The sequence below is a fragment of the Beta vulgaris genome, chromosome 8 (assembly GCF_026745355.1).
Source record: "Beta vulgaris subsp. vulgaris cultivar EL10 chromosome 8, EL10.2, whole genome shotgun sequence".
NCBI lineage: Eukaryota > Viridiplantae > Streptophyta > Magnoliopsida > Caryophyllales > Amaranthaceae > Beta > Beta vulgaris.
Genome location: NC_079209.1, coordinates 7,046,777 through 7,066,641, shown reverse-complemented (window position 1 = coordinate 7,066,641; position 19,865 = coordinate 7,046,777). Strand labels below are relative to the sequence as shown.

The 19,865-nt window shown below is 35.8% G+C and overlaps 1 long non-coding RNA gene across 10 annotated transcripts; it reads left to right on the top strand.

Moving 5' to 3' along the window:
* The first annotated feature begins 6,804 nt into the window (after positions 1–6,804).
* Positions 6,805–18,797, top strand: LOC104900886 (uncharacterized). Of its 10 annotated transcripts, none has more exons than XR_007268865.2 (7): positions 6,805–7,172; positions 7,258–7,309; positions 9,395–9,470; positions 17,272–17,539; positions 17,619–17,694; positions 17,825–17,903; positions 18,158–18,797. It is a non-coding gene; the product is annotated as an uncharacterized LOC104900886 (long non-coding RNA). The 10 variants fall into 10 exon arrangements; XR_007268871.2 differs by having other exon boundaries at positions 6,806–7,172; positions 7,258–7,302; positions 9,395–9,451; XR_007268866.2 differs by having other exon boundaries at positions 6,806–7,172; positions 7,258–7,302.
* Positions 18,798–19,865: the final 1,068 nt, after the last annotated feature.

Here is a 19,865-nt window from a genome sequence, read left to right as displayed (position 1 = left end):
CTCCATAACAGATTAAATTCAACAATTGTCCTTTTTGCGGTTCCATAGGCAAAATTTCTTAACCTAAATTTAGATCACTAATCAAATCCTAATTCAACACAATTACTTAATCAGCCTTAAACACCGGCTCAACCACCACCAACCCAACGCCGGCGCAACCACCACCAACACAAACCATCGGCGACCTTCAATCGAACCACGAGCCACCGAGCCATCGAGCCACGAATCGAACAACCCAAATTCGAAATCAAAACCCATCTGCAAATCTAAATTCAAACCACCAGTCGGAATCACAATCACAATTCATAACAAGATGTGGTGGATTTGATCAGTTCGAAAGGGCTTGAGGTTCAATTGGGTTGGGTTGGACTTGGACTGGGTTTGGGGTTGGAATGGGTTTCTGGTTCGATTGGGGTTGGGGCTCGAATGGGTTGCGGGTCGATTAGGTTTGGTGTTCGATCGGGTTTGGGGCTCGACTTGGTTTGGGGTTCGAAGGGGTTGGGTGGTTTGAGGGGGTGGTTGAAGGGGTGGTGTGGCTTAATTGGGTTGAAACACCAGGTTTCGAGTGGTTCGAATGGGTCAAGAGGGGTGGTTGTTGGGGGGTTGTTGATGAGTTCGAGGAAGGTGTGGTGACGGCCTATGTTACCTGGACTCGGCTAGGAGTGTCGGAAATGGGTACGGATCCGAGTGTCCGATACGAGACTTCCAAAAAATTAGGACACGGGGACTCTGTTCGGAATTTGGACACGGTACGGGTATGGGAAATTAATATTTATTATACTATAATTCAAAAATCAATTTCATTCATATCCAATTAAATTCCAAAATATTACAAGGATTTTCATTCATATCCAATTAAATTCCAAAATATTACAAGGATTTAGTCACTAACTACACCATGTTATATCTAAAGTTCTAAACAAGTAAATCAACCAAAATAATCTGCCAGAGTGCAAGTTGCTAAGTATTTAAGTACACAAAAAAAGAGTTGAGTTAGATGTCACCAGGATGAGCTTTGTCTTTCACATAACATCTAGTCCTCTAGCTCAAAGGTCATGGCCTCTATCTCGGGTTCGTTGAGAGACAACTCGGCATGCTCCAGCAAACTATCACTATCAAAAGCATCTCCTCCTGTTAAGACAAAGTTACGCAAGTTAGTAAAGTGGACAATATAAGTGTATAACACTAGATAGTAGGAGATAAATTTTTAGGATTAAGAAATTTGAAACTAACCTATGTCCCAATATTTAGTTGGCCCCTGAAGATATTCCTCTTTGTTTCTGGAAAACAGTCGGAGATTGTTGTGCACATACACCAAGTCCTCAGTTCTACTGGCTGTTAATCGGTTTCGCTTAACTATTTGAATGCTTGCATAAGTGCTCCAATTTCTCTCACAGCAGGATGAGGAAGCATGTTGAGAAAGAAGTCTAAAAGCTAAGCCTTGCAACAACGATGTCGAAGCACCATAGTTAGCCCACCAAGACAGAGGCTCTTCGAGTGCTCTTGCTGCCATGACGTGTGGCTGTCCAAAATAATCCAACCCATAAGCAAAGGCCCTATACTCCTTGTAAACTTTGCTAAGATCTTCAGGTTTAATATAGATTCTTTGTAAGCATTTGTCCCTATTTAAACTTACTTACTCATCTTCATTTGGAGCCACTCGACGAACACCATTCTTTGCTCCTAGCAACCAACTTTCAGTGTAGTAATTAGGAACTAGGCAGTGAGTCATGCAATGTAGGGGAGTGTTGCTCTTGTTCCACCGTGCTTCCAATACACCATGGATTACATTGAAAAAACTAGAGTTTCCTTCTTGCAAATTCTGATCTTCCTGCTCAAAGATGATTCTTTTTACCTCTTCTATGGTCGAATCCCACATATCATACATGAAAGGAAGGACACATGAGTCCATATCACCAACCCTTAGAAACTTAACCATAGGCTCTGTAAAACTCAAGAAATAATCGACTTTCTCCCACCAACCATCACTTACTATTAAATCTTTAGTGTCTCTTGCTTTGATTTCTGTCGGAGTTTTTCCATTAACTTAAAAAATTTTCCAATCTACATCCATTACCATCTTTTCAAGTGGTTCTTTTAGCCTTCTAAGTCTTGCAGCCATTACAATATGGGAAGCAAACCTAGTTTCAGCAACTTTTAATAGTTTCACATTTGAATATCTATTAAAAATTGCTTTAGACAAGCCATGATTTGTGATGAAATTATTGATGTCATTTACTTGACTCACTAGTTCTTGAACCCATTTACATTCTATATAATGAGCAGCTTTTTCACTAGGTTCACAAATAGTTTTAAGTGCTAAATTCAAGCAATGCACAATACAAGGAGTCCAAAAGATATGTGGATGCTTATCTTCGATCAATGCACCAGCAGCTTTGAAGTTTGCTCCATTATCTGTAATAACTTGCACAACCTTCTCATCTCCAATGTCTTCAATGGCTTTGAAAAATATGCTTGCTATATACTCAACATCTTTTGTAAGAACTTCACTTGCATCTACAACATTTATGAACATCGGTCTCAAAGAAGAGGCTACCATTATGTTGATCAAAGGTCGAGATTGACAGTCCGACCAACCATTAGAGCATATTGAAGCCCCCTTCTTTTTCCAACAATCCTTTAGGGTTGTGCAAGTTGTTCCACATTGGCTTTTGCTTGTGCCAGCAAGGTTGTTCTAAGTCGATCATAAGTTGGAGGTATATAGCCATGTAAGCTGCCATTGGCTAATCTTCGAGTGTAACTCCTAAAATAAGGAGTTCTTGCCAAATTAAAAGACAGAGCACCAGTATAAAACATCATAGCACACTCCTTATCTGCTTCTTCTCTCTCTAGCACATTGAAGGAGTATTCAATACTACCTTTTCTTTTTTTATGTTGTACCAAGTCAGAACCTTTTGGAAGTGTGACATATGATTTGCCTTGTTTCTCATTTTGCTGAAATATGGCCTTTTGCCTTTCTGCTTCATCATATTCTTTTTTTAATTCACGATATACATCATCAGGCATTACCTTACAAGCTTCAACTCCTAGGCATGGAATTTTCAAGAGATATTCTTTGACTTTGGAATAAGATCCAGTGACCTTCTTATGACAATATTTGCAGCACCAAACCCTATTTCCTCCTCCTTTTCCATACGCCTCAACAATCACATGATTTCACAAAGGTGCATCATCAAAACCTTTGTTCTTTGTTGGACGAGTGACTAGATTTCGTTCCATTGGATCTGATATTTGACATAATAGATGTCAGTTACTTAATCACTAATTTACAGGGGAATAAAAATGAAGGAAAGTAAAACAGAGTATAATGTTGTAGTTCATTACCTGATAATTGTAGAAGTTGATAATACTTGCTTTTAATTCTCGAAACCCATGTAAAATCTAGTACGGTGTCTTGTGAAGTGTTTGATGAAAATTTTAGAATTTGATTGACATCCAAAGAATGGCGTATTGGAGAAGACTAGAAGAGTAAAATTGGGAGGGAAAATGAAAAGATAGAGGGAAAAAATGGGAGTACTGTTTTTAAGGGAAAAGACAAGTCTGACTTTTCTTATTGAAACTTTCACCTAAACTCTATCCTACAAATACAATATCACAATTGTAATATAAAGTATGTTACCTTGGCTTACTATTGTACGACTAGCAATTGTAATATATAAAGTATACAATGTTTATCATTTAAGATTATTAAGATATAAATCATTTAATTGTTCCTTATTTTACGACTATCTATGTGATAAAAAAAAGAGATAAGATACCAATTAAATAAGGGTTAATAAGTTCAAATGTTATTTATCGTAACTTATAATTTGGTCTATTTAGTTTCGATAAGAGTCAATAAGATTCAATAAGGGATTAAAGGTTAATAAGATACTATATGTTACATACCATGACTTTCATTAAGGTCTATTAAGTTTTGATCATAGTCAATAAGATCAAATAAGGGTTAATAAGTTCAAATGTTGTATATAATAACTTTTAATAATAATAAGTTCTAATAAGAGTCAATAAGATCAAATAAGGGTTAATAAGTTCACATGTTGTATATAATAACTTTTAATAATAATATATAAGTTCTAATAAGAGTCAATAAGATCAAATTAAATAAGGGTTAATAAGTTCAAATGTTGTATATAATAACTTTTAATAATAATAAGTTCTAATAAGAGTCAATAAGATCAAATAAGGGTTAATAAGTTCAAATGTTACAAAGCATAACTTCCAATAAGTTATATTAAGTTTCGATAAGAATCAATAAGATCAAATAAGGTAATATTAAGTTTCGATCAGAGTCAAATAGTCAATACGATCAAATAAGAGTCGAGAAGTTCAAATGTTATATATAATAACTTCCAATAAGGTATATTAAATTCCAATAAGAGTCAAGAAGTTCAAATGTTATATATTATAACTTTCAATAAGGTCTATTATGTTCCGATAAGAGTTAATAAGATCAGATAAGGGTTAATAAGTTCAAATGTTAAATATCATAACTTGATTATAATAAGGTCTATTAAGTTCCAATAAGATGACGTAATAAGATCAAATAAGGGTTTATAAGTTCAAATGTTGCAAAGCATAACTTCCGATAAGGTATATTAAGTTTCGATAAGAGTCAATAAGATCAAATAAGGGTTAATAAGTTAAAATGTTAAATATCATAACTTAATTATAATAAGATCTATTATGTTCCTTGGTTTACATACCATTTTCTTGTGATGCATCTATTGTGAAACAGATGAAGTATAAGTTAAGATACGAGCTAATAATTAAAAATAATACAAGATAAGGTTTAATGAGATAAAATCAGTGAAGTTTAATTGAATAAAACTCTAGTTAGTCTATAACATATAATGATACAAGGCTACGAGTTATAGCAATATAACTATATAAGTTTATAACATTTCTGTTTAAACAAAGTAATATTAACCCCTTCGATAGAATTACTTGAATATCATGCATCAAAAGTAGATCATAAATGCCATTATAGGTGTAACACATATTACCTTCCATTTTCTCCATTCTATAAAAATTTGCATTTTTACTATTTTTGTGGTTAAACTTTTTAAAATTTGAGCCTAAATAATGGTTAGATTTTATATAAAATATATGGAGTATCACGTTGCTCATTACATTTTAATATAAAATTTTCGAATGTCAATTATTTATAATTTATTTTTATATGTAGTTTAAAACATTTCTTTCAAATGAATCTTGGAGAGCGCACATAACTAAAAAATGAGAAGCTTTATGAAACTACTGAAGTATAGTGTAAAGCGTTTTTTTGTAATTTATACCTATATATAGTTTAAGATATTTCAATCAAATGAACCTTTGAGACCGCACATAATATAATATCTAATTACAGTGAACGCACGGAATAATATTTAACTAGTTATTAGGCCCGGGCTATGCCCCGGGTAAGAAAAATTTCATTTATTAATATTGTACTTTGATATGATATCACTAAATACAACTTGGTCTAGTGGTTAAACTTTAGCACATGAACTTGAGGTCATGGGATCAAAACCTATACCATGCAATTTCTAATTTTTTTATTGTACATGGATTTTTACATGAACTAAAACTCCCTAGGGAGAGCGCCACGTGGCACCGTTCCTGGTTTACGCACGCCTTTTAATATATTAGTATAGATTGTCTCAAAAACAATAGATAGCGTAATTAAATTTAATTATTTCTTGTAGTTTCATTCGAATAAACTCTAGAAATCTCTTTGTCTTCCATTTTATTAAACTAATCGCCACCCACATTTGACATAGTAGTTTTCTCATTTTTGTTTTGATTTGTGTTTCTTGATAGAAGACGTCGATTGCTTTCGATGAAAACCAAATTTTCAACTCGTTGTGGAGTCGGTCTATTTTTTGAGTGAATAAGCTTGTAAGTACTCCATTGTCTTTGGTCATCAACCTTCTCGGAGGGAGATCCATAGTTTCAGTTTCCTTACTACCCATTATAAGCAATCAATTGACCTGCTAGACATTAAATTTTTTTATCAACCAACAACTTTAGTAGCACTAAAATAATAAAAATTGCAACAAATTATTCTATTAAAGCAAACCATATTCTTTTAAAGCAAAACATATTTTAATGAAGTAATTAAAAGAAGTATCTACACATTCACACAAGTATTATCTTTTTCCTAAAAATAAATCAAACTCCAAAAAGGCAATAAGAAAAACTCAAAAGTAATTTGTTTTTTTTATCTGGAATGAGAACTTACATGTGTGTAAGCAAAGAGAAAAAAAGACTTGCAAAACAAAGGATGGCTAATTGGCTACAGTATGGTAGTATAAAAATATAAAGAACAAAGATAATTATTGAACAAATATACTTCCTCCGTTTCTTTTTACTCGCTATACTTCTCATTTCACGGACTCTTATGCAATTTTTGGAGAAGAGAGAGGTAGAGAGTAAAAAGAAAAGGGACCCATGTGGGAGGAGAGAGATAGAGAGAGTTTATTGCCCAAAAAAGAAGTGTAGCAAGTAATGTGAAACACCCCATAATAGAAAGTGTAGCGAGTAAAAAAAACGGAGAAAGTAGACAAAAAGATAAGGGAAGAACAGTGGCTACTTTGGTCTTTAATAATTAGGTATGTATAATATTTAATATTACAAAAAAATCTTTAGATGATAACATATCAGTATATCACATGACATCTTATAAATAGAGAAAGATGATAAAGCTCCTTGGCCCACCTATTTTTTTAATTAAAAAAGTAAAACAAGCTCATTTTGTGTAAACTCCTTCCAGATAAAAAACAAATTACTTTTGGCCCACCAATTTACTTCCTGATAAACCACAGAATGAGCTTGAAAGAAACCCACGTTTTTTCGACTGGTTTTTCTTCCTCCTTCAACCTCTGTCCTCTGCAACTCCATTCCCTCCTACCATCAATCGAAAATGGATGGAAACAACATAAATGGAGTCGCCTCACTATGGACGCAAAAAGCCCTAACATAATTCACCATTTTCTCATGAAGCGACATCAATTTTTCAGATCTACCAACTAGGGTTCAGCGCCGCGTCGGAGTGCAATTTGAAGGATCCGACACGTATTTCATACCCGAGTCGGTGTCGTGTAGTACCGACCCGGGTATTTGGAGAAAAATGCCGAGTCGAGGTAACAGAGGTGAGTTTACTTAAACTTTGTTAATGATGTTTAGGTTTTGGTTAATACATATTAACTAAATGTCCCTCATTCCAAAACTTTTTAGGTATATATTGAACGCATTTACACATATTGTTTGCTGGTTTTTGCTGTAACTTGTAAGTATGATCTCAATAATTTTACCCTCATGTAGTGCGTAAGTTATTGAATACATGTAATATTGATTTTTCAACTTCTTTCCACCTGTATTAGTTTTCATATTTCTCTTCATTTCTATTACATTTGCATTTCTTTCTCTTGTGTTTATACTTGGAAGGTATATCATTATATGCAAGTGTGTGATTGCTTTGTTTGTTCCCATTTGCTCTGCTTCAACGTGGTCTGAATTCTCTCATGTTTAACAGTTTTTGACACTTTATCATTATCACTAAGGAAAGAAAGAAGTAACTCAATCTATACGAAGGGCCTAGCTGCTGTTTGATTTGAGTGGTGGAATCGTGTTTTTTTTTGTCATGTTTATTTTTGCTTGTCCGATTCATAATGTATATTCGATTTGAAAAACTCATAATCATCCCGCTCCCACCCAATTTAATGGATTTTGGTGAAATCTCCAACTTTGAGCTTTAATATCATCCCTACTAGGCTACTACGTATGGAGGGTTAATTTAATGATTGGTGGAAAATGATGTCTACAGCTTATTCCATAATAAATTATTAATCTTAATCTAAGAAGATCAAATGTTCAACTTCCATTATTGAATGAATTTTTTTAGGAAGTGTGTGTATGTTTTTGGGTTTTGGTGTAATATTGATGTTTATTTTTAGTTGTAGTCAATAAGAACAAATTTGTCATCAGTTATCTGGGTGTGAACTATTTTTAGATGTCATTCTTGTTCAATAATTATGTTACAAGCGACGTTGGGATGTTTCATAAATTGACTTGGTTTTAAGTAGGTAATTATCTTTTTGGTTTGAGTCAAGTCATTTCAATGTGGTTGGATTGTTTAGTAAGTGTTGGAGCTCATTCTTGATAATTCGTACTTTTTTTTATATATATAATAGAATTATTGAGTTTAGCCATTCTAACTTTGCAGGTTTGTCAACACATATTTTTAAAATTGAAAATTTCTAATTGTATATGTATAACAATTAGGAAATATTGTCGATTAGCATTTTTTGTAGTATATTACTTTGTGAGATATCTCTTCAATAATATGTTGTTGGATAAAAGTTCCGATACATTTCGGGACTAAGGCTTTGCTATTGTTGTCGTAAAACCTCAATTATGTTTTTATTTTTTCTTCTTGTGCGTGTGGATGCTATTTCTTATTGGCATGGATGAATGTTGTTGCTACCATGTTTTGTTGAATTTGCCACAGTTTTGCGCTGGCAAGGATGGTTAATGGGTCCGGATCCTTTAGAGTTTTATGAAAACTCTAAAAAGTAGAGTTGAATCCTGACCATATATTATAAAATCAAGGGCTCATGATTAGTGGGAAAGGAAAAGATATGGGCAGGATATTCGGGGGAAAATAGGGGGGATTTTTGGGAAAGAAAATACAAACCTTTGATTTCTTAATCAACGACTAATATTTAACGAACTCTACCGTGTAGAGTTATTTTGAAACTCTAGAGGATCTCAACACGATGGTTAATATATATGTAAGTTGTCACACACATGTGGGAGAAGTAGAATAGAAGATAAAGTCTAATCATAGTTTATTGACCTTTTGTAACTAAGGTTACTTTTTTTTTTTTTTTTGGAAATATCGACTACAATTGTCATAATTAAATCCGATTTCTTGATAGGAAAAATTTATACTAAGAGTCCAAACTTTTAGCATTCTTCTTTAATTAGTTTGAACTATCAATTATTTTTAGTCGGTCCAACTCTAACAAGTCCCAACAATATATTGTATTTAACAAAAACAAGTACGCAGACTTATTAACCTAGGTGAAATTGCCCCCATGTGGTGTCCACATGATATTCAATGTTTTATTTTTTGATTTCTCCGTTAAAAATGTAGATGTTATACTTGGTCTAAAAAGCTATTTTTAGTCAAATTGTAATATCTATATTGTTATGGAGGAATTATTTTAATTCCCTTCATTCACACTTGGTTTCTACTGAGTGTAGTATTATACTTGATACTTCGTATTTAACTCAACTCAAAACATAGTTCATTTTCCCTTTTTTCCCCTTTTCCACTTTTTTAATGAACTTCTTTTCCTTCTCCATTTAGATTCATAACATACAAGAGCTATCTTCTACTTTCTTATATTTCTGGTTTATTCAAATGGTACGTACTCATCATAAAGGTAAGATTTATAATCTATTCTGAAGTATATATTGTTCATTTTTTGGAGTATATGATGTTTTAATTGATCAATTTTTGAAAAGTTGAAAATTTGGGCTGTACACGCCAATTGTTCGATGAATTGCCTGAGAGAGATTATCTTTTAAAATAGATTACTTGCTTTAGGGCTGTTGCTAGAGTTGGCAAAAAATATGAGGAGTGCTTAAGTGATTTTTAATGAAATGTCTGATATATATTTAACCCTTTGAATGCTATGCTTGTGGGTTATGTTACTTATCGTCTTATCACTTGTGTGAGTATTTTATTTAGCTTGAAAATGAACTTCCACTAAATCTTCTTTTTTCTATTTCTGTTTTCAGATTTGGTTAATTTGATAATTTACTTGGTATTTGTTATGTTTGTATAATCTGTATATCTGTGCTAAGAACCCACCTAGCAACCCCTATTCAGGTTACATTTGCTAGGGAAGAGGTTTAAGGAAAAGAAGGGTAATGAAGCAATTAAATAAACAGCTAAATATAGTTTGTTAAGTTGTTATGGGTTTCTAATAGTGCAAGAAGTTTGTTAGGATGTGTATAAATAGAGAACTGGAGTGGTGAGAGAAATCAATTGTGAAACTTATACCGAGTATTATCTCATTAGGGAGAGTGCCTCCTCTTGAATTGGGGCTAGCTTTTATTGAGTGAATTACCCTGATTCACTAAATACGTCCATAATTCCTTTTATTGATTGCTCCGCTAGTGTATTTTCTTTCCTGTTGCTCTGCGTAGACTCTTGCAGCAGGTTGATTCTTATCAGAGTGAGAGCAGTTCCAATCTAACCACGGGGAACATGGCCCCTTCGTCCATCAATTGGAAGGTCGAGCAGTGATATATGGACATGCGCTCCATGATAGCTCAAGAGGTTGCTAATGTCTTGAATACCTCACGGGCTGAGCAACAACAATTCATTGAGCAACTCTGGTAACAGCTATCGATCGGTTTTCTCTCTGCAAATGGAAGGGAAATTTAATGGCCAACAAGGAAAATCAAAAGAAATTCCTGAGAGAGATGCGAACACCTCTTGATTCTCTTTGTTCGAGGATTCGAGGAGGCGAAGCAAAATCAGATGTGGGAGGGTCCAAACGACGTCCACTAGACACTTCGGATTCTGGAGAAAGGGAGGGTAGACTTGGGTCAGAATTGGAGGTTCAAGAAGCTGAATATGCCGTTGTTTGATGGCCAGAATCTTGATGGCTGGATTTTTCGTGCTGAGAGGTTCGTTGATTTCTACTTCCTCAGTGAAGAGGATAAGGTGGAAGCCGTGGTGGTTGTGTTGGAAGAGGATGCACTATTCTGTTTCCAGTGGGAGCACCGCTGCAGGACTTGTGAGAGGTTGAAGTCGGTCTAACTTCGCCATTTCTGTATCCACTGGTGCCTTGCATCGACCATCGACAAATGGAGGGTGTAGGAGAATACCGTCGGAAGCTCATTGAGCTGTTGGCCCCCTTAGATGGAATTCCAGAAGAATTTGCTAAAGGGAAATTTATAAATGGACTCACAGAAAATATTAGGGCCGAAGTAGATTGTTAGCTGAAGTTAAGGAAAAGCTGGAAATCGGGGTCCCTTGGTAAATCTTTTAAAAGTGCAAAGCCCAATTCCCACCACAAAAATAAACCTAAAAACCTTTACTACCTTCACTCCATCATCATATACTCCACCAAACTAGAAAAATCCTCTTGCCTTCCAACCTGTCAATGGAGCCACAACATCAAACACAAAACCGAAACCCTTCCAATTTTCTAGCCACTTAATTAACCGAGAAAAGAATTCAACAAAAGAGGGAAAGGGGTTGTGCTTTTGAAGTGATGACAAATAGATAATTGGACATAAGTGTAAAAGGAAGGAGCACATTGTCCTCATTACTGATGATGAGGAGGGCGAAGATAAGGTTGACCTGAACATGGTGGAGTACCACCTAGAGAACGATGACGATGAGGAGGACTCAAAGGGGATCCAGCCAGAATTCTCCTTTAATTCTGTTATCGGCATCACTAGTCCACGTACCACGGAATTAAAACTCTCCCGTTCCGTTACAGAACGGCCGTTCTGTAACGGATTTTGGATTTGCCGTTCCGCGAAATCCCGTTATGGAACGCCATAATAAAATTCACGTACTTCTCGCCGCGTTGTCCGTTCCGTAACGCGAACTCGCCGCGTTAAAACGATTTTATCCCCGTTACCTCCGTTCTTTTCAAACATTGGCCAAATTTTTTTTATGATTTAATTATATAGTTGAGGAAACATGATACTCTATTAGATTTGATTATATTATGTTGTAATAATGCTTCATAAACTAAAAAAATGCAAATAAGGTTAAAACATATTAATGTGAATTTTTTTAAAAAATTCACGCCACGTTGGCCGCGAAACGTTCTATTTCGACGTTACAAGCCGTTCTCGCGACAACGCGACCGTTCCCGTGAACGCGACCGCGAGCGCATTTTTTTTCCCTGCCACGTACTATAAAGCTAACAAGGGTTATTAACAATGGAGAAGTGGTGGTCATGGACTCATGGTGGATCCACAGTGGTGTAGAGGTTACAAGTTCCATTGCAACGAACACGAGCTTTTGGGGTATCCTTGGGTATAGGGGAATCAGTTCAAGGGGAAGCAATTTGCAAGTCCGTATGCTTGCAGCTTCCCGGTTCCACTATGGTGGAGGATTTCTTACCCCCGGGGAACTCGGATATGAATTCGGGACTACAATGGTTAGAAAAGTTGGGCACTATATGACTAATTGGAAGACTCAAACCTTGGAATTCCAGGTTGGTGATGAAAGGGTGCTGCTCAAAGGAAGGAGGGGGAAGGATTTTGGGTGTTATTGACGGCTATGATGAAAAATCTAAGGAAGGAGGGGGAAGGATTTGTGCCCGTAAGTTTTTACTTGGGTATGCAAATATCGAAGCCCCCTTATCCAATCAATTGAAGAAAGAACAGTTTGGATGGAATGAGGAAGCTTTACAAGCTTTTGTGGCCCTAAAGAGAGCTATGACTCATGTTATGGTCCTTAAGATGCCGACTTTTTTCAAACAATTATTGTTGAGGTTGATGCTTCCCGCTATGGTTTAGGAGCAGTATTGATGCAATCAGAACACACAATTGCATAATTCAGCAAGATATTGGGGCAAAGAGCAAGGCTGAAATCCATCTATGAAATAGAATTGATGGCTAAAGTACTTGTAGTACGTAAGTGGAGGCAATATTGGTTGGGCAGGAAATTTATCATTCGTACTAACCAACAAAGACTGAGATTCTTGATGGCCTAAAGGGAAGTGGGAGTGGAGTACCAAAGGTGGATGAGCAAGCAATGGGGTATGAATTTGATATTCAGTACAAACTTGGCACTCACAACAGGGTAGCTGATGTTCTATCCGGGTAGGAGGGACCCCAAGTTGAGGTTGATGCTTCTCGCTATGGTTTAGGAGCAGTATTAATGCAATCAATGCAATCTGTTCACACAGTTGCATAATTCAGCAAGATATCGGGGCAAAGAGCAAGGCTGAAATCCATCTATGAAATAGAATTGATGGCTATAGTACTTGTAGTACGTAAGTGGAGGCAATATTTGTTGGGCAGGAAATTTATCATTCGTACTAACCAACAAAGACTGAGATTCTTGATGGCCTAAAGGGAAGAGGGAGTGGAGTACCAAAGGTGGATGAGCAAGCAATGGGGTATGAATTTGATATTCAGTACAAACTTGGCACTCACAACACGGTAGCTGATATTCTATCCGGGTAGGAGGGACCCCAAGTGAAAATGGAATGTTCAGCCTGGTTTCATTTAACAACATTGATTGGGAGGCTATGAGACAATATACAGCAAGAGTGCAAGAATGTTTCATCATTCAACTTACTGAAGCTATTGAGCAAGGAAGATCGGTTCCCAAGGGATACATCTTGGACCAAGGGTTCTGAAGTATAAGGGCAGATTGGTGTTACCTTCCAAATCTGAGTATATTCCCCTTCTGATGAAGGAATACTATGATTCTTCTTTAGGAGACCATTCGGGGATTTCAAGTCATATCAAAGGATGGCGGGGAATGGTATTGGCCAGGTATGAGAAGTGTGACAACCTATGTCCTCTCTTGCTTGTCAACAATACAAAGCTTCCAACCTAAAGCCAGTAGGCCTTTTGGAAGACATATCTCTTGACTTTATGGAAGGGTTGTCGAAATCTCTATGCGTAGACATTGTTATAGCAATGGTTGATAGCCTTACCAAATTTGGCCACTTCATCTCCCTAAAGCATCCCTTCACTTTTTATTAAAGAAATAGTCAGGCTCTATGGGTTCCCTTTCACCATTGTCTTTTCATTAGCCTCTTTTGGAAGGAGTTATTTTGCTTACAAGGGTCTTCTTTAAATAGAATTACGGTGTATCATCCACAATCAGACGACCAAACTGAAGTGGTCAATAGAGGGTTGGAGACCTATTGTCGGTGCTTCATCAATGGACGACCAAAAGGGTGGGCCAAGTGGCTATTGTGGGCTAATTATTTGTACAACACCTCTCACCAAAGTTCCATCAGTTGCACTCCCTTCAAGGCTTTATATGGTAGAGACCCTCCGAATTTACTGAAGTTTGGAAAGGGAAGCACTGCTGTTTCTTCCGTAGAGGACCAATTGCAGGAGAGGGATGCTATTCCAGATGACTTGAAGGCATATCTGTTAAGGTCTCAACATATCATGAAGCAGGAGAGCTGAAGAATTTGTTGTGGGGGATAAGGTGTACTTAAAATTTCAGCCTTATAGGTAGAACTCTAGAAGTCTCTCTCCTACAGACCTTGTGCTAGGTTAGCACCTTGTTTTTATGGCCCCTTTCAAGTTTTAAAGAGGATTAGGCGAGTGGCTTACCAACTACTTTTACAAATGAAGAAATTTATTGGTTTGGCTCCTGTGTTATCAACTCTTCTTCCTCAACTCTCCTTTGATTTGACGAGGAAGTGGCACCTAAATCAGTGTTGGGAGTTAGGAACACTTCTCATGCTTCCAATGTTGGCATAGAGGTCCTCATTAAGTGGCAGGGGTTTCTTGAATTTGAGGCTACCTAGGAAGATTATGCCGATTTTGAGAAGAGGGTACAAGCTTTTAGTTAAAGACATTTTAATTTTTTCTAATATATAAGACATCGTTCTTATTGTTTCAGAAGAGGGTACAAGGACACAAGCAAGCTAGTCCAAAAAAGTACCGAAAATTTAATCCCGATAATATTTTTCGTGAGGATCGTATTGAACTGCTAGTTAGGACTGATGATGGGGTGGATGGTTTCATTAACAACTATATACATGTTCGTGAAGTGAGAGACAGAGATGCTAATTAGTCAAGGAAATTAGTGGTGTATGGTGCTTATCACTTTCTAGCAAGTATAATTATGTATTTTTAAAGCTGATAATCAACTTTGGTGGCGTTTTGAAGCTTGATATTCTAATATTCAAGTCTTCTGTATACTTCGTTGGATATTTAGGGGGTCAAAATGAAAACTTTGTATTGTCTTTGACAAAACAATTGATCATGTATGTGATGATGGTGTAGAATATGAATTAAATTCATTTTCTGTAAGATATACCCATTTTTGAAAATATTTAGGAATGAATGTTCTATGTGGGGCAATTAGGTGATTGCAAAACTCACAAAATTCAGGGCTAGACGATATCAAAGAATCAATCGACATAGTCATAACAATGTTTTGTGAACCCACAAGGTTAGATGGAATTTTAAGCCGGATAACTTCAAATTTGAAATGCGGATTGTCCTTTGATTTGTCTGATTCCGTGAAAAAATTATTTCGGGATTACAACACATTGCGCGAAGCATATACCTCGTTTTGTGAGGGAATGTTATGGGAAAATATTGATAAATGCTTTAACATTGAAACAAGAATTGTGTTGAAAAATATTGATGAATGTAAAGAAATGTTGGGGATTCTAAAGCTTATTGACATAGTTAAATGTAAGAAGGGAGTTTAAAGAACAAAGCAGGGAAAGACTCTCCCAAGTCAGAGTCAAATCCTGAATCAAGCCAAGAAGAAAGTGATAAGGAAGGAAAGCAGAACAAGGGGAGAAAAAAGGAGAAATGGTGGAGAAGTGGTGGTCATGGTAGAGAAATGGTTATTAACAGTGGAGTAATGGTGGTGATGGTGGATCCACGGTGGTGGAGAGGTTACAAGTTCCATTGCAACCAACAGGAGCTTTTGGGGTATCCTTGAGTACAGAGGAATCAGTTCAAAGGGAAATAATTTGCAAGTCTTTATGCTCGCAGCTTCCCGGTTCCACTATGGTGGAGGATTTCTTACCCCTGCCGCAACTCGGATATAAATTCGGGACTACAATGGTTAGAAAAGGTAGGCACTATATGACTAATTGGAAGACTCAAACCTTCGAATTCCAGGTTGGTGATGAAAGGGTGCTACTCAAAGGAAGGAGGGGGAAGGATTTTGGGTGTCGTTGACGGCTATGATGAAAAATCAAAGGAGGGGAAAAAAGACCCTCCCACCCTTTTTCCTCCCCTTGTCCCGCTTCCTTTCCTTATCACTTTTTTCTCGGCTTGATTCAGGATCTGACTGTGACTTGAGATGGTCTTTCCCGGCTTTGTTCTTTGAAACTCTCTCTTTACATTTAACTATGTCAACAGGCTTTAAAATCCCCAGCATTTCTTTACGTTCATCAGTATTTTTCGATCCAATTCTTGTTTCAATGTTAAAGCATTTATCAATATCTTCCCACAACAATCTCTCACAAGACGAGGTATACGCTTCGCACAATGTGTTGTAATCTCGAAATAACTTTTTCACGGAATCAGACAAATCAAAGGACAATCCGCATTTCAAATTTGAAGTTATCCGGCTTAGAATTCCATCTAATTTTGTGGGTTCACAAAACATTGTTATGACTATGTCGATTGATTTTTTGATATCGTCTAGCCCTAAATTTTGTGAGTTTTGCAATCGCCTAATTGTCCCACGTAGAACATTCATTTCTAGATATTTTGGAAAATGGGTATATCTTACAGAAAATGAATTTAATTCATGTTCTACACCATTATCACATACATGATCAGTTGTTTTGTCAAAGGCAATACAAAGTTTCCATTTTGACCCTCCTAAATATCCAATGAAGTATACAGAAAGTTTGAATATTAGAATATCAAGTTTCAAAACGCCATCAAAGTTGATTGTCAGCCTTAAAAATACAGAAATATACTTGCTAGAAGGTGATAAACACCATACACCACCAATTTCCTTGCCTAGCCAGCATCTCTGTCTCTCACTTCACGAACAATATGTATATAGTTGTTAATGAAACCATCCACTCCATCTTCAGTCATAACTAGCAGTTCAATACGATCATCACGAGGAATATTATCGGGATTAGATTTTCGATAATTTTTTGGACTAGCTTGCTTGTGTCCTTGTACCCTCTTTTGAAACAATAAGAACAATATCACATATATTAGAAAAAATTAAAATGTCTTTAACTAAAAGCTTGGAGGAGAAACTTAAGCATGAACACTAAGGACTGATCATTTCAAGATAGTAGACAAGTATGCAAACTTCTGTAAGTAGGTAAGTGTTTTAGAAAAAAAGAAGCATTAATGACAAAGATATAGAATGTAGAACTCAATACCAATAAAAAATTCAGGTACTAACATAACAAAAATAGCATCCAAATATCTATACCTTTGTCTTGAAAACTTCAGACTGCTTGTAGTGCTTAAGATATGCCACTTGAACATAAGAGTAATAATTGCCAGTAAATGATTCAGATTAGCAGTGATGCATTTGATGGAATTACATGAGAAAATTGTTGGTTATGCAACATTTCATTACATGGGAATCTATATGGCACGATATTGAATAAAACCAAACAGATTGATAAAAATCAAACTGCTGCAAGTGTCCACACAAAGCAATAGGAAACAGAATACACTAGCAGAGCAATCTGTAAAGGGAATCAGCAATTCAGCATAACATGGTATGAACGTACAGAAAGTTGTTAAGGAGAAAAAGGACCTTGACTTTCCCATGCACAAGGTATATGATTTGACTTATTATTGTCTTGAGACAAGTGATGTAATATGGTATTATTCTTCATGCCTCAAATCATTTGCAGGTTATGGTTGCTACTTGCTACTGTTTGATGTGAAGAAATTGGTAATGAAAAGTACATCGACTTTATAAAAAATCAGGTACAATATTTACATTTACAAATATATCATTCATGTGTGATCTTTTGTTAGTGATCTCTGTTTTCTTGCTATCTTTCTTACTTCTGCTGTCTTGTTGCTATCTAATTTGGAGGTGTGGCTTTGGCTTCAGTTGGAGGAAGCCTCACAATCGGCCCTATTGTTCGATTTGGAAAGAAGCTCAGTTCGATTGTTGGGGGCTGCTTATTTCAGTGAGTCTTTCGCTTATACTCATCCAAATTCTGTTCGCCTTATTATGACACATTCGAATGGGTATCTTTGTTTTTTATACGTTAGATTTATCCTACTGTATATATATCTGATCTTTTATATTTTCTAACTGGGAGTTTCTTGCTAAGGAATAGCTTACGAGTTCCCATAGGCCGTAGTATATCTTGAAAATTTATGTGATCTCGATATATGTATGCTTATATTTGGTCACATGTATTTCGTTTCCTCCTTTTAGGTATGACTCAGAGGCTGTATATATTGACGAGGAGGTCAAAACCTTCAAGAGGAAGCATCTAGAAGAAAAATTATTTCAAGGATAACCTTATACACTTGCATAATCACTAGGTTTTTTTGTGCTAATAGGATAATTAGCTTTAATTACCTTTCAAGGCAGTGAAGTGTGAAACTAGCTGTAGCAGTCTTCCACATGCTTTCATCTTGAATCTGCACATGCGATCTAAGTACTTCTGGATGCTTTCAAACAGTCGAACAGCCAAAGTACTTACTGAAGAATGATTCTAGTACATGAATTGACCAAATGCTCACAAAATGCATGCTGAAAAGAGAATCTATTTATTTCTGGTCTTCCAATCCCATGCTTATGAAAGAGATATATCCTATATTGGTGTTCTTCAACTGTTTAGTTTTGATTTCAGTATAAATCACTTTTATGTATTACCATTTATGCGTGCTACTAGTTCTTTGTTACCAGCTTTAAGTTGGAGTTATGTGCTTTGTTTTCTTAATTACTTAGTTTGGTAATCATGATCATGTAAGTTCTGAACTTCTGATTGTGTAAGCTTTAAGTGTTGAAGGCTTGAAGCTTATAACATATATTGCAATTCTTTTCTGCATAAAAAATAAATTTTCGCGCACTTTAGTTTTTTTTTTTTTCTAATGTTTGTTTTGGAAACTGTAGTTGAATGCTGATATGATGATATGAACCATGTTAGCTCTTCATATTTAAACCCTTGCACAGACACTGAAGTTTATTGCCTGCATCTGGACGACGTTGCAGTACCCATCAGCTTTGTATATGGGCCTCCAATTGTTACTTCAATTGTATTCATAATACTACATTTTCCCCCTTTTCTGAGCATTACTCTGGTCTTGATTGTGCAATTGTTGATTATATTTGTCTCATTCATATGGTTTCAGTGGTCATTGCGAGTGTTTTTTGAAAGTTAGTAACTGCATTTCTTAAAGAATTGCAGTCTATGGAATAATGATTTGTTATTATAATGTACTTGAGCAATGGTGCAATGCCTCCAGCCCTAGCTTGTGGCAACTGCTATTTTTCTGTCTTCTATCAATTCTTTCTTCCTGTAAAATTCATGCATTCTAAAGCCTCGATCTTTTCCTATGTTTTGTTACTCTGCATAATGGCTCTGGTGACCATGAAATTAGAGCATCTTGGAACATTTTAAGCCAGAATCAAACTTTTGTATAAGCACATTGTATATTGGTTTCTTTCCGTATTGATATTGCTAAACCATTGCAGGCCAAATACGAGGCTCTTGCAGGACCTGTTATCGTTATCATTATTATTACAACCTATGCACCGCACAAACAGAGTTTCTTGCTGATGTAGGTTCTTTATTGATGGCCAGATATCATCATTTTAGTTCAGATTCATTCTCAATCAAGTTATCGTTATCATTATTATTTTTATTTTCATTTTCATTATCGTTATTATTAATATATCAGTTGTTGTTGTTGTTATTATTATTAATTAATACTCAATAATTTGTTCTGTTCACTTCAAATAGGACTTTTTTCAGTCCAAAAGAACATGGGAATAGTAATATTATACTTTTATACAATTGATTTAAAGAGTACATATTAAGAAATATCTCTCAAAAATTCTGTGCTCAGTTAGTTACTCTCAATGATTAGCTAAATATCTTTTTTGTCCTATATGCAAGAATATTCCCTGCACTGTA